Source organism: Andrographis paniculata, unplaced genomic scaffold (assembly GCF_009805555.1).
Source record: "Andrographis paniculata isolate CXL003 unplaced genomic scaffold, ASM980555v1 Contig51END, whole genome shotgun sequence".
NCBI classification, from domain to species: Eukaryota; Viridiplantae; Streptophyta; class Magnoliopsida; order Lamiales; family Acanthaceae; genus Andrographis; species Andrographis paniculata.
Window position 1 is genome coordinate 2,564,367 of NW_026137586.1, and position 12,469 is coordinate 2,576,835.

Below are 12,469 nucleotides of genomic sequence, written 5' to 3' on the forward strand. Positions count from 1 at the left end.
ATTTGATCTTAGTACTATTGATAACTCCATGCCACGAGTGTCATACTTGATAATTGATAGCAGAATTAGGGGTGAGCATTCGGTCGGTTCGAACCGAACTGAAATTTGAGTTTTGATCGATTTTCGATTTGTAAAAATTAAAATCGAAACCGAACCAAAATCTGCAAAATCAAACTAATTCGGTTAAAATCTGCAAAACCAAACTAATTCAGTTCGATTCCATTTAAAATCAAACAAATCGAAATTTGTTCGTTTAATTCATTCTTCTTCACATTCCTCCTTTTCCCAATTACATGTTCCAAGGACCTTGCAAATGGATCAATACTGAAATATAAATATTTAAAGAACAAAATTATACTATTTGTGTGAGTTTTATTTGGTTGATATTTGAATATTAATTATTATATCAAAATATAATACAGAGACAATTGTAAAAATACATTAGTGTCTTATAATACTAATAAAATGATATTTGTATAAAATTTTTTTATACACATAAAGATATTTTGAATGTTAATACAATGTAAATGTGACCCTCAGAGTCGGATTGCTTCTAAGAATAATATATATAAAACAAAATTTATTTTATTTAATTTAATTTTTTTATTTTTAATTTGAAAATTAAAAATCATAAAACCCAAATTTGAACCAAACCAATTAACTGAACGGATCAAACCGATCTATCCGAACAAAAGAAAAAAAAAAAATTGATTTTTCCGATTGGGACGGACCGATGTTCATCCCTGAATAGTGTAATTTTTAATCTCACCTACGCTAGGGTTCTAGCCATTGCAAATCAGCACTGAGTTGCTTTACATCAAATCTCACAAAATCCATGTATCAATTTAAATCAAAATAAATTTGTAAGAGATTCATACATATGATATCAATGAGAAGGAAGATAAGATTCTCTATCTTTTTACTCCCTTCGTTCCATAATAAAATATTCATTTTTTATTTTAGTCCGTCTTATAACAAAGTATTCATTTTTTTTTTAGCAACGGTACTATCTACCTAACATTACAAATACTCTTACAAATTATAATATATTACACAAATGTCATTACTTTTATATCACACGTACTAATAAAATTATTTTAGTCATTTTTACTTTATTCCTACTACATCCAAATTTAATACTAATATTTTTAAAATTACGTATAAAAAGCAAATAGATATTTTTAGTTATGAGATAGAGAAAGTATTATTTATCTAATGTTGCTAGCCTACAATTAAAAAAAAGTACAAAGAATATCCCATATATTTATATATATATATATATATGCAATAATTATTATATATATAGTGTCGATGTGATGTCGATGCAGACACTACCATGAGGGGATGCATTACACCGCTCTACTTTACCTATATATATATATGCGCATGTATCTCTGAAATGATAGATATTATTAAAAAAAAAAATATATATTTGGTTGTTCTCTTGATCCTTTCTCTAGCCTATCTTTCAATTTATCTTTTATTCCATTTATACCCTCACACTCAATATACATTAATATCTCATACACGCACCACACTACATAGCACCTCCATTTCACATTGGATATTTGGGTTACCATAGACACGAGAATTTAAGATAAATATAATTAATAAATAATTAAGAATTTATTAGTAAAAATAATTATCCTATAATATAAATAATTATAGATTAATATTAAAATAACTCATTAGTTTAATTAAAATTAAAAAAAATTAAAATTAAAAAGTTTAAAATAAGATTAAAGTGTATAAGAAAAAGAAAAGTGACATGGAATGGAATGTAGAATGGACAGAAATGGGAACGTGGATATGGATGGTAGGTGGGACGGAGGGAGTATATAATACAGTTATATATTTATTATATAACAATAATCAAAATGAAAGAAAACATGAAATATTAAGTAATTTAAATTGTAGATTAAAGTTTAGAAATTTTGTATCTCGATTCAATTCAAATAAAAAATAGATTAGAAACAACTATTCATCAAAATCATATTAAATTGAAAAGCAAAATAAATTTTTTAAAAAATCATAGAAAAAAAAAAATGTTCTTCATGTTTTTTCTAATCGTTGTTCCACTCATATTATTAGGGTTGAAACTAAAATAGAGTACAAATAATTTATAAATTCAAATCAAACTTAGATTTTTTTTTTTATATTTTTTTTATTATTATTTTTTTTAAAACAAAAACTAATCACCCAATCCATACAAAATTTAAAGACCAAAATAAATTTGAAAACTTTTTTTACATTTTCGGTGAGAAATAATACTCCCTTCGTCCTATAATAAAGTATTCATTTTTCCATTTTAGTTCGTCCCATAACAAAATATTCATTTCTTATTTTAGTAATTGTACAATCTATCTAACATTACAAATACTCTTACAACTTACAATATATTACACAAATGTCATTACCTTTATATCACACATACTAATAAGACCTATATCCCAATATAATACTAATATTTCTAAAATTATATAAAAAAGTAAATGGATATTTTTTTAATTTTTTTAATAAAAAAATAGATATACTTTGAACAAAATTTTTATCTAAAACATACTCTGAACAAACAAACAAGATAATGACATCAATGAGAGAGTTGAAGAGAAACAGACAATATTGTTTAATTAGTTTTAACTTAATGTAAAATATTTTAATAACTTAATTCATTGATTTAATTGAAAATAAAATATTCTCAAAATTTGATCAAGAATATTATACAGTATTGTATGTAATGTATTACTTTTTTTATTAATCCAAAATAGTATAAAAACTTTGATGTTAAGTGCACATAGACAGATTCTATACTAGTATATGTATAAATATAATACTCCCTCCGTCGTCAAATTGTGTGCTTATTTGACCGAGCACGAGTTTTAAGAAAAAATAAATTTTTATTTTTATTTGTTAAAAAAATGGTTTTTTTACTAAAAAAGAAAACGAAAATAAATTTGGATGACAATGAAAAAAGAAAAGTGAGAATAAATTTGAACAATAAAGAAAATACTTAAAATAATATTATTCCATGACTATGGATTTAGCATTCTTGTATTTAACATTTTATATTATTGTTAGTAATAAAAATATTATAATATTGTCTCGGTTCATTTAATGAATTTATATTTATCTTTTATTTTATTGTATTAACATTAAAAATATTTTTATATTTATATAATTTTTTTATATAAATATTATTATATTTGTATTATAAAATACTACTAGAAGTATTTTTTTTTTGATTTGTACTACATTTTTATATAATAATTAATATTCAAATATGAATCTGAAAAAAAAAAAAAAAAAAAATCAACATTGTAAACGAATGGAGGTTGTATATTTTAGAAAAAGAGGATGTAATTAATAAAATTACAATGGTTATATTATCCTCTAATTATGAATCCTATTAACTAATTAGGTGAGTAGGTTAAGCATTAAAATAATTTGTTTAATCCTATTCATTGTTCAAAATTTTACATTAATTATGCAATCTTTCTTGAGATATATATATATATATACATATATATTAAGTCATATAACAACAAAAAGATGAATAAGATTTTTTTTTTTTTTTTTTGTCTATGTATTGTTTTTAGTTCTATGGTAGCCTTTTAATTTACATAATTTGTTTAAGTGGCCAACGATTACATTTCATGAAGATTTAATCATTTACCCTTTTATTTATTTATATATGACATATCATGATATTATATGATCAATTTTTATCAAAAAAATTATATACCTCAAAGTTTTTCAAACAATGAGTGTAAAGACATTTTTTTTTTTTTTAATGTTTAACTTTGACTTAATAATCTATCTAGTAGTGAGAAAAAACAATTAAAAAGAATATTATTAACATACTATACATGGATCCCACTGATCTGATCTTGAGTTGAGGTTACGACCTGGCAGCAATGGTAAAATAGAACTGTCTGTCTCATCTCCACACAAAAATGAAAAAAAATTGGAGAATTTTGATAAGGAAGATGACGCTAAAAATGCTCCATTTAACTTTCTAGACAAAGAGAAGACAATGCTGCAAGGAGGTGGCCGCAACAGCGGCACCGGGAATGGTGGGAAACTTACTGAAACCCATCGATCTGTGCTAGAGAATTCCCGGATTGAGGTAGATACCATCCTTAGATTGGATTGTCACTGGGCAGTTTCGTTTGGCTAGGATAGAATGATTTGGAGTTCCTTCTTTGTGCATCCGCGAGACCAAGTAGCGGGCCACTATGCTCACATACTCTTCGAAAGAACTAAGTGCATAAGTGGCTAATGCTCAAGTACGAGGAGTTCTAAGTCATTTTCTTTGGGGCAGATGAAGGTGCTCAGTGACAACCTAACCTAAGGGTGGTATTTGTTAAGAGGGGATTCGAGTTTTCAACCTAAAACCAGTTGGTAATAGGTAGAATGACCCGTTACCATTATAAACCGAAGGGGATCCCACATTCTTCCAATTTGAAATATATTCAACACTTCTCTCGATATGATAATCTCGAAAATTCATACCGGATCAATACCCAATACGGGTAACTATGGCTCTGATACCATGTTAAGAGGGGATCCAGGCTTCCAACCTAAAACCAATTGGTGATAGGTGGAGTTGTCATTCACCTTTATAAACCAAAGGGGATCCCACATTTTTCCAATATGGAATATATTCAACCGTATTTACTTCAATCCAAAAATTCTCCAACGCAGATCGATGGGGCTCAGTGAGTTCCTTGTTGTCAATGCCGATGCCACCTCCTTGTACCTCCTAAGTGGAACCATTTTGGTGCCATCTTTTCCATCACGATTCTTCAATTTTCTTTATTTTTGTGGGAAGAGGAGACAGGCTGTTCTGTTGTACCTTTGCCGGCGGGTCGCAACCTCAATTCAAAGATCAATGGGATCCATGTATCGTATGCTAATAATATTTTTTTAATTGATTTTTCTCATTACTAGATAGATTATTAAGTCAAAGTTCAACGTAGAAAAAAACGGTCTTTGCGCTGATTCTTTGAAAAACTTGAGGTATATATTTTTTGTTAAAAAAATGATCATTTAACATCATGATATGTCATATATAAATAAATAATAATACTAATAAATAAATAATTAAATCTACATAATGATTGTACACTCAGAACAATTTATTTAAAGTAGAGAATTCCTCACTCAATTTTTTTTTTGTTATATAGCATAATATATATATTTATATATTGTAAGAAATATTGTATACATAATATATTATAAAAAAATTTAATCATCCTTTTAAACAATGGATAGGATAAAATAAATTTTTTAATGCTTAACCTACCGCCTAATTAGTTAATAGGATTTATGATTTATAATTAGAGGATAATATAACAATTATAATTTTATTAAATTGTATTCTCTATTTCTAAAATATATTATAATATTTTAAATTGCTAAAAAAATATTAATATATAATTTTAATATAAGAATGCTAAACCCGTAGATATGGAATAGTATCATTGTAAGTATTTATATATATGCATAGTTATTTAATTAGTTTACCTAAAAAATATTACATTTGTTGAAAAAAGCCTTTTAAAATAAATAAAATTGAGCAATATATCTATACAATCAACTGATAATTGACAAACTATTAAAGATTTACAAATAAGTATTTTAAGCTAACCCTAAAAGGTACAATAACTCGTCGGCTGCTCGTGACCCATAGGTTTCCAACGGCCGTTGATTGAGGTCGAAATTCATACCAGTCATTTCCCGTTCGTCTCTTATTCCATCCATCACTTTTAATTATTCATTCTTTAGGCGAAAAAACAAAGCGGCTGACAAATGTCCTCCTACATCATGGGCAGTCTGTTAAGTCTTCCCGCTGTTGCCGTGGCTAGGGTCTCTATCATTCATGGTGGCCCACCACTTGGTCTCGTGGATGCACAAGGAAGGAGTTCCAAGTCATTCTCTCTGGGCCAAATGAAGGTGCCCAGTGACGACCCAACTTAAGAGTGGTATCTACCTCAACTGGGGAATTCTTCGACGTAGATCGATGGGGCTCATTGAGTTTCCCGCCACTCCCAATGCCGCTGCCACCTCCTTGTACCACTACTACCTTCCCCTTGTCTAGAAAGTCGAGTTGAGCTTTTTCGGCACCAACTTTCCAATTACAATTCTTCAATTTCCTTTTATTATTGTATGGAGAAATGATAGACTGTTCCGTTGTACCCTGGCCGGCGAGCTTCAACATCAACTCAAGATCAATGTTATCCATGTATTGTATATAATAATATTCTTTTCAATTGATTTTTCTCACTTCTAGGTAGATTATTAAGGCAAAGTTATAAGTCGGAACAAAACTGTCCTTGCACTAATTCTTTGATTTTGCCAAGAATTGAAGATTTAATGTCATGATATATCATATATAAACAAAAAAAAAAGGGGGGGGGGGGGGGGGGGGAGGGGAAGAAGAAGAAGAAAGAAATGTTAACGATTAAATCTTGAAATGTAGTTTTTGTTTACTTGGAACAAATTTGTAAATTAAAAGACTATGATAAAACTAAAAGAATATAATACAAATAGGTAGAGAAATTCTCAGTGAATTTTTTATTGTTATATGGCTTAATATATATATATATATTTATATTGTAAAAAAAGTTGCGGAATTAATATATTATAAAATGATTTTACGACTTTTTAAATAATCATGAATTGGATAAACATATATTTTTAATGCTTAACCTACTCACCTAACTAGTTAATAGAATTAATGCTTAACCTACTCACCGAATTACTTAATAGAATTCATAATTAGGAGATAATGTAACGGTTGTATTTTTATTAATTGTCTCTGTTTCTAAAATATACTATACTCCTTCCATCTTAAACACTCCACCCTGTAACAGTGTTTTTTCTTTTTTTTTTTTTGTATTTCAAATATTTTGCAATATTTCTAAAATAAAAAAAATATTTTTAATTTCTACCCCACACTTTATCCCATCACATAAAAAAAAAATAAAAATATACATATATATATATACACATATACTAGTATAGATTCCGTGCTGTGTTCACCAAACATATACTATTTTGGATTAATAAAAAAAATAATACATTACATACAATATTGTATAATATTCTCGATCAAATTTTAAGAATATATTATTTTTTTAAATTTAAAAAATAAATTAATTTATTAAAATACTTCACATTAAGTTGAAACCAATTAATCAATATTGTCAACATGGTTGTTCTTCTTCTTTAACTCTATCGTGGATGACATTCTCTTGTTTATTTTGATTTTTTGCGTTTGTTTTGTATATCGTACATATACTATAATTTTAATTTTTTTTTCTTATACAATTTATTGATAGATTCGTAAAATTCATTCTAATTTATTACTCTGATTTTGGCCGTTTATTCGCAGCAATAATGAATTTTCCACAATTCATTTTCCTTTTCTAATTTGACCTTACAACCTTCAAACATCATATCCATTTAAAATGTTTCCATGGTTCGGCCCTTCTACTACGTATACATTTATCTTGTTTACACATTTGACACCGTCAACCTCTTAGCGCAAGTCGAATTTTTTCTTTTTCTTAATGGACCTCAACTTTTTATGGTTCCATACTTAAAATATATTTTCTTTCTTGTCTATGGACTTTAACTTTTCCATATATTTCCAATTTTCATAGATTTCAACTTATCCATATACCGTATTTGAAAAATATTTCTTTCCTTGACCATGGATTTTAACTTTTTCATAGATTTTTCTATTTTTATGAATTTCCTTTTTTTGTCATGGATTTCAATTTTTCTATGGTAAATACTTTTAAAAAAATATCTTTCTTTTTTTTTTCATAGACTTTGACTTTTCTATGGTAACATTTTTTTTTCTTGAAAAAAAAATATTTTTCCAGGGTAACAGTCTTCCTTTTGGTTTCATAGTTATTTTATTTCAGACTCAAGTGGCTTTTAGGGAGTTGGTCGTCATTGGAATGCTTATATGCCTCAACTATTTGATGCGTTTTGACGATTATTTTTAGGTGGTAATATAAGCCCCCCAAAAGTCATATGGCTGATTCTTTTGAAGACATATGATAAATAAAATTCTAAAAACTCACCGAACGTTGGATCTACAAAGATTTGTTTCAAACTTTACAGCGTGGTATGATTTGACGATAGAAGAAGAGTTATAGTCAAGACATTGTTCGACCGTGGCCTCGATTTGATACGTAGCAATCCAGATCTCGACTAAGGGTATGACCATAAGATATTCTCCAGCCGTTGATACATGTTCTATATTGCTACTGATACATCAACTTTTAGTTGCTGAGGTCGGCCTTATTTTGTGTCGCACATATCATCAGAAATCCTTGGAATATAAATAGACACAAATCCCAAGGGTTAATTTCTATAGAGGCTATGATCACAATCGGTTGTATTTCCTTTAGGTATAGAGGTGTCAATTTATACATTTCAGTGTTGTGCCCACAAAATTTTGAATCTACTCCCACCATTTTAATTTTATCTCCGTCCTAAAATATTAATTGTTGACAAATATTGGAAGGAACATAATGAGAAGAATGGATTCAATCCCTAACTGGGTGGATGATATTTCTAGTATTTTCTAAATCGAATGGATTCAATCCCTAACTTGGTGGATGATATTTCCAGTATTTCCTAAATCAAATGGTGCACTTGCATCTTTGTGTCCTCGGATGTGACCTGGACGATGTATCCGATTGGGTGTATGATCATCGTATCGAGCCATACATTTGACCACGATATTGTCAACCAACACACAACCCTCTGTTTATGTCTCAATTTTTGCATTGTTTTTCTCACGTCTGTATGGAGACCGTTCTTGAGGCGATATGTCATCCTGAACTTCCCCTACTAAAGTCGGTTGTTCTGTTACAGTGGCGATCTGAACCATAGGTAAAGATTCTTTATCCACTTTCATACCGGTGAGTTTGAGACGTCTGTTTTTTATAGATATTGTATAATCGCCCATAAGTGAAGGCAATTTGCAGTGGCATGTCAAAATGAATTGTGCCATTTGCAATATATTCTCCATTTGATTTCCTGAGGCAAAACCAATCTCTGACCCTTAGGGATGCGGATGTGACGACCCTTTAATAGCTCATAAAAAATCGCATTGGCCTGGGTGATATCAAACAAGCAATTCTCGTTTAGTACCGTAAGCACATCTTTACCCATTAGATACTTAAGATTAGAGCAAGTGTAAGGCTTGCACAATACTAATTCTGTTGCGGCCTCTTCAATAACATATGAAATTTTATGCTCTTTTATTGTATTCTTCAAAATTAATTACAATAATCTGGCGTCTGTCTCGTTCGCCTATGGTCTATTTCTCATGAAAAGATGCTCCAGGCGTGCGGCTTTGGCCGTTAATTGTGCCGAGTCTTGCACTTCGTGAACTGTGAGGGGGTCTAAAAAATGCGGCTATATATTCTTGATTGCAATATTGGCGAGTTCGGCTTCACTTATAATTATTGGACATCAAGAGTCAATTCGTATGATTTTTTTGATAAAGGCAACGACTGATTCGCAGAACTCTTATTTTGTTTCCATTAAATACATGAGTCTAGTTTCTGGACAGGACTATAAAACATTTCATGAAAATCTCGCTCAGTTAGAGCCAAATTTTGCATGAAATCAATACAGAGAGATGAGTACCATGTAAACACAGTCTTGGTAAGAGTTAAATGGAATAATTGCAACTTGTAAAATTCTTTAAGTGATAATTTCCCAATAAGTATCATAAATTTGGCCACATGCTCAACCAATGATTGGCCATCCTCTTCAGAAAATAGTAAAGATTCTAGAATCCTAACTTGTCACAACAATGGATATGTTTCACCCATTCCGGAAATGATTTTTAGTATGCAAGATAATGTGGTCCATGGCCTTTGTCACCCAAGTGTTGATGCGCAACATCTTTAATCATCTGTACCATCATATTAGGATTAGAATCTTGTGCGGGTTGCAACACGGGTTAAGGATTCCATACTGGCCGTGGTCTTAATACGGTATTCGGCTTTGGAAACACTAGTGGTACCTGGGTTTGGTGAAACTTAGGTGCTTTCCTAGGAAAGTTTTCGTATGGTATAGTAGTATGTTGTTGAGGAGCAGTACATGCACATGGCTCTCCAATACGTGTACATGGCTCGCCAATACGTGTACATGGTTTTCCATTGTATACATATGTCGGAGCATAATAGCTTTGTGTTTGTGCTATACTTTGTGGTACATTGTATGTCTGGGTGATATTTGCATTTGTAAAAGATGGTATCGATGCATGTGGCCATTCTTAGCCATAATTCCCAAATTCAACCGATGTAAGCGGCCTTAATTCATATATTCCAATGTCATTGTTTTCAATACTCGTGCAGATGCCACATGCCATTACTTGCTGAGACTGACCAATCACCAATTTACGCACAAGTGTAGTTAACTCAGATAGCTGATGTCAAATGGGATCGGAGTTAGAGCTATCGACTACTCCAATATCTCGGGTACCAAACTGTTGTGTATTCTATGCCATTCGAGAAATCAAATCCCAAGCATCTCTAGGAGTTTTGTCAGCTAATCCACCTTGACTCGCAACATTAATGTTGCTTCGATCTGTCCAACTTAGGCCTTCGTAGAAGTACTAAATAAACAACTGCTTAGATATCTGATGTTTGCGCACAGACGGTTGAATCGTTTTTTCCTTAATGTTGTAGCTCGAGACGCTGGGAAGTACTTCTCAAAAAAGTTTCTTTTCATGTCAGCCCATGAAGTTATGCTTCATGGATGAAGGTAGTACAACCAGTTCTGCTCTACTCCTCAATGATTCCTGTTGGTTTCATGCTTGAGCAGACAACATCAAATTCACTCAAACGTTTATGAGGCTCTTCACTTGAAAGACCATGAAAAGATAGCAGTAAGTGTACCAATCTAGATTTTAGTTCAATTTTAATAGTATCATCAATGGCAGAAAAAGTAATGCATAATGGCTGTCGGGTGGTTATCTTAAAGTTAACTATTAGTTGTAGGATTTTTCGTAGGCTTTTAATTTGCTAGTTTTATTTTTATTTTCATATTATTCAAAACCCCCTTTCATTAAACATCCGGAGATCAAACATTTTCAATTCTCCGAGAAGACAATCTACTCCGGCTAAATTAATATAATTTTTCACCATGTGGCAAACACTCAGTTCCAAATAGTTCGTAATTGAGGCATATATAGGCTTCGGGTGGCAGCTATTCAGGTCGAAATTCCGACCAACAGTTATGGGCACCTAATCATGTAAATGAATTCTTAATTTCAAGATAATATATAGGACGCAATTTTATTGATTGCATTCTCGGGTTGTAAAACATATTATAATATTTTTTAGGAAAAATTTCAAAAAATATCTTATATTTAGGTCTCATTATCATGACATGGAAATTCATATTTAAAAAAATGAATTTCTATATCACGCCGCCGACAGTCCACATTTGTAGCAGGAGGCCACGTAGGCAGACGTGCTTGTCACGTTTCAGATGCCGAAGGATAAAAATAAGACTCTTAGTTGACATATTGTCCTAGATTATGAATTTTTACACCAATAGCCAAAGGCGAGACCACGTCATCTACCATATCGACTCTCGCAAGTTTTATGCAAGTGCGGGTGAAGTCATGTCCACTCACGTGCCTTTTTCTAGTAACCGAGGACAATTTTAAAGCCGCGGAATGACTTTTTGTCCTTTATTGAGAAAAAAAATGATAATGAGATATACATATATAACATTTTTTTTTTACAATTTTCTATTTTTATTATTTAAAATAGCAAGATAAAATCTTAATATAAGAATGCTAAGCTCGCGGAGACTACGGAGTATTGCTATAAGGTTGTTGCTAATTTGTATTTCAGATTTTTTGGATTTACCGAATAAATTTTGTATAAAAAATGCAACAATGAATTAGAGAAAACAAATTAAATCGAATAAATCCAAATCATTATAGTACGGAAATCGAAATGAAATTGAAATTAAACTACAAAAGCTAAATTGAAAACTGGACATCACATTACTAACAAATAGGCCTTAAACCAATTAAAGGAAATTAAGAATCTAATCAGATTCTTCCATATTCGTTGAAATCCAGATTCAACCGAGATTCAAACTCGATCGACAACGACGATAACAATCCCTTTTCCGACTAATCTCGTCGGACGGCTGGCAGAAGCTAACGGCGGACATCCTCCGGCGGTCGACGAACAGCGATCCTCCGGCACGGCACGGCGTGGCTGGACAGCGACTCCAGACAGATCCAATTGGCGGCGCTCCGGCAACTCCGAGCGGCGGGACAATGACGGCGGCTTGATCTTCACCGAGACAGACCCGCGGACTGCGGGAGAACTCCGGCGACGACTCCTCCGTCGAATAGCGGCAGCGATCCCTTCTTCCTCTCATCGGACAGCAGCTCTCTCTGCGACATTTT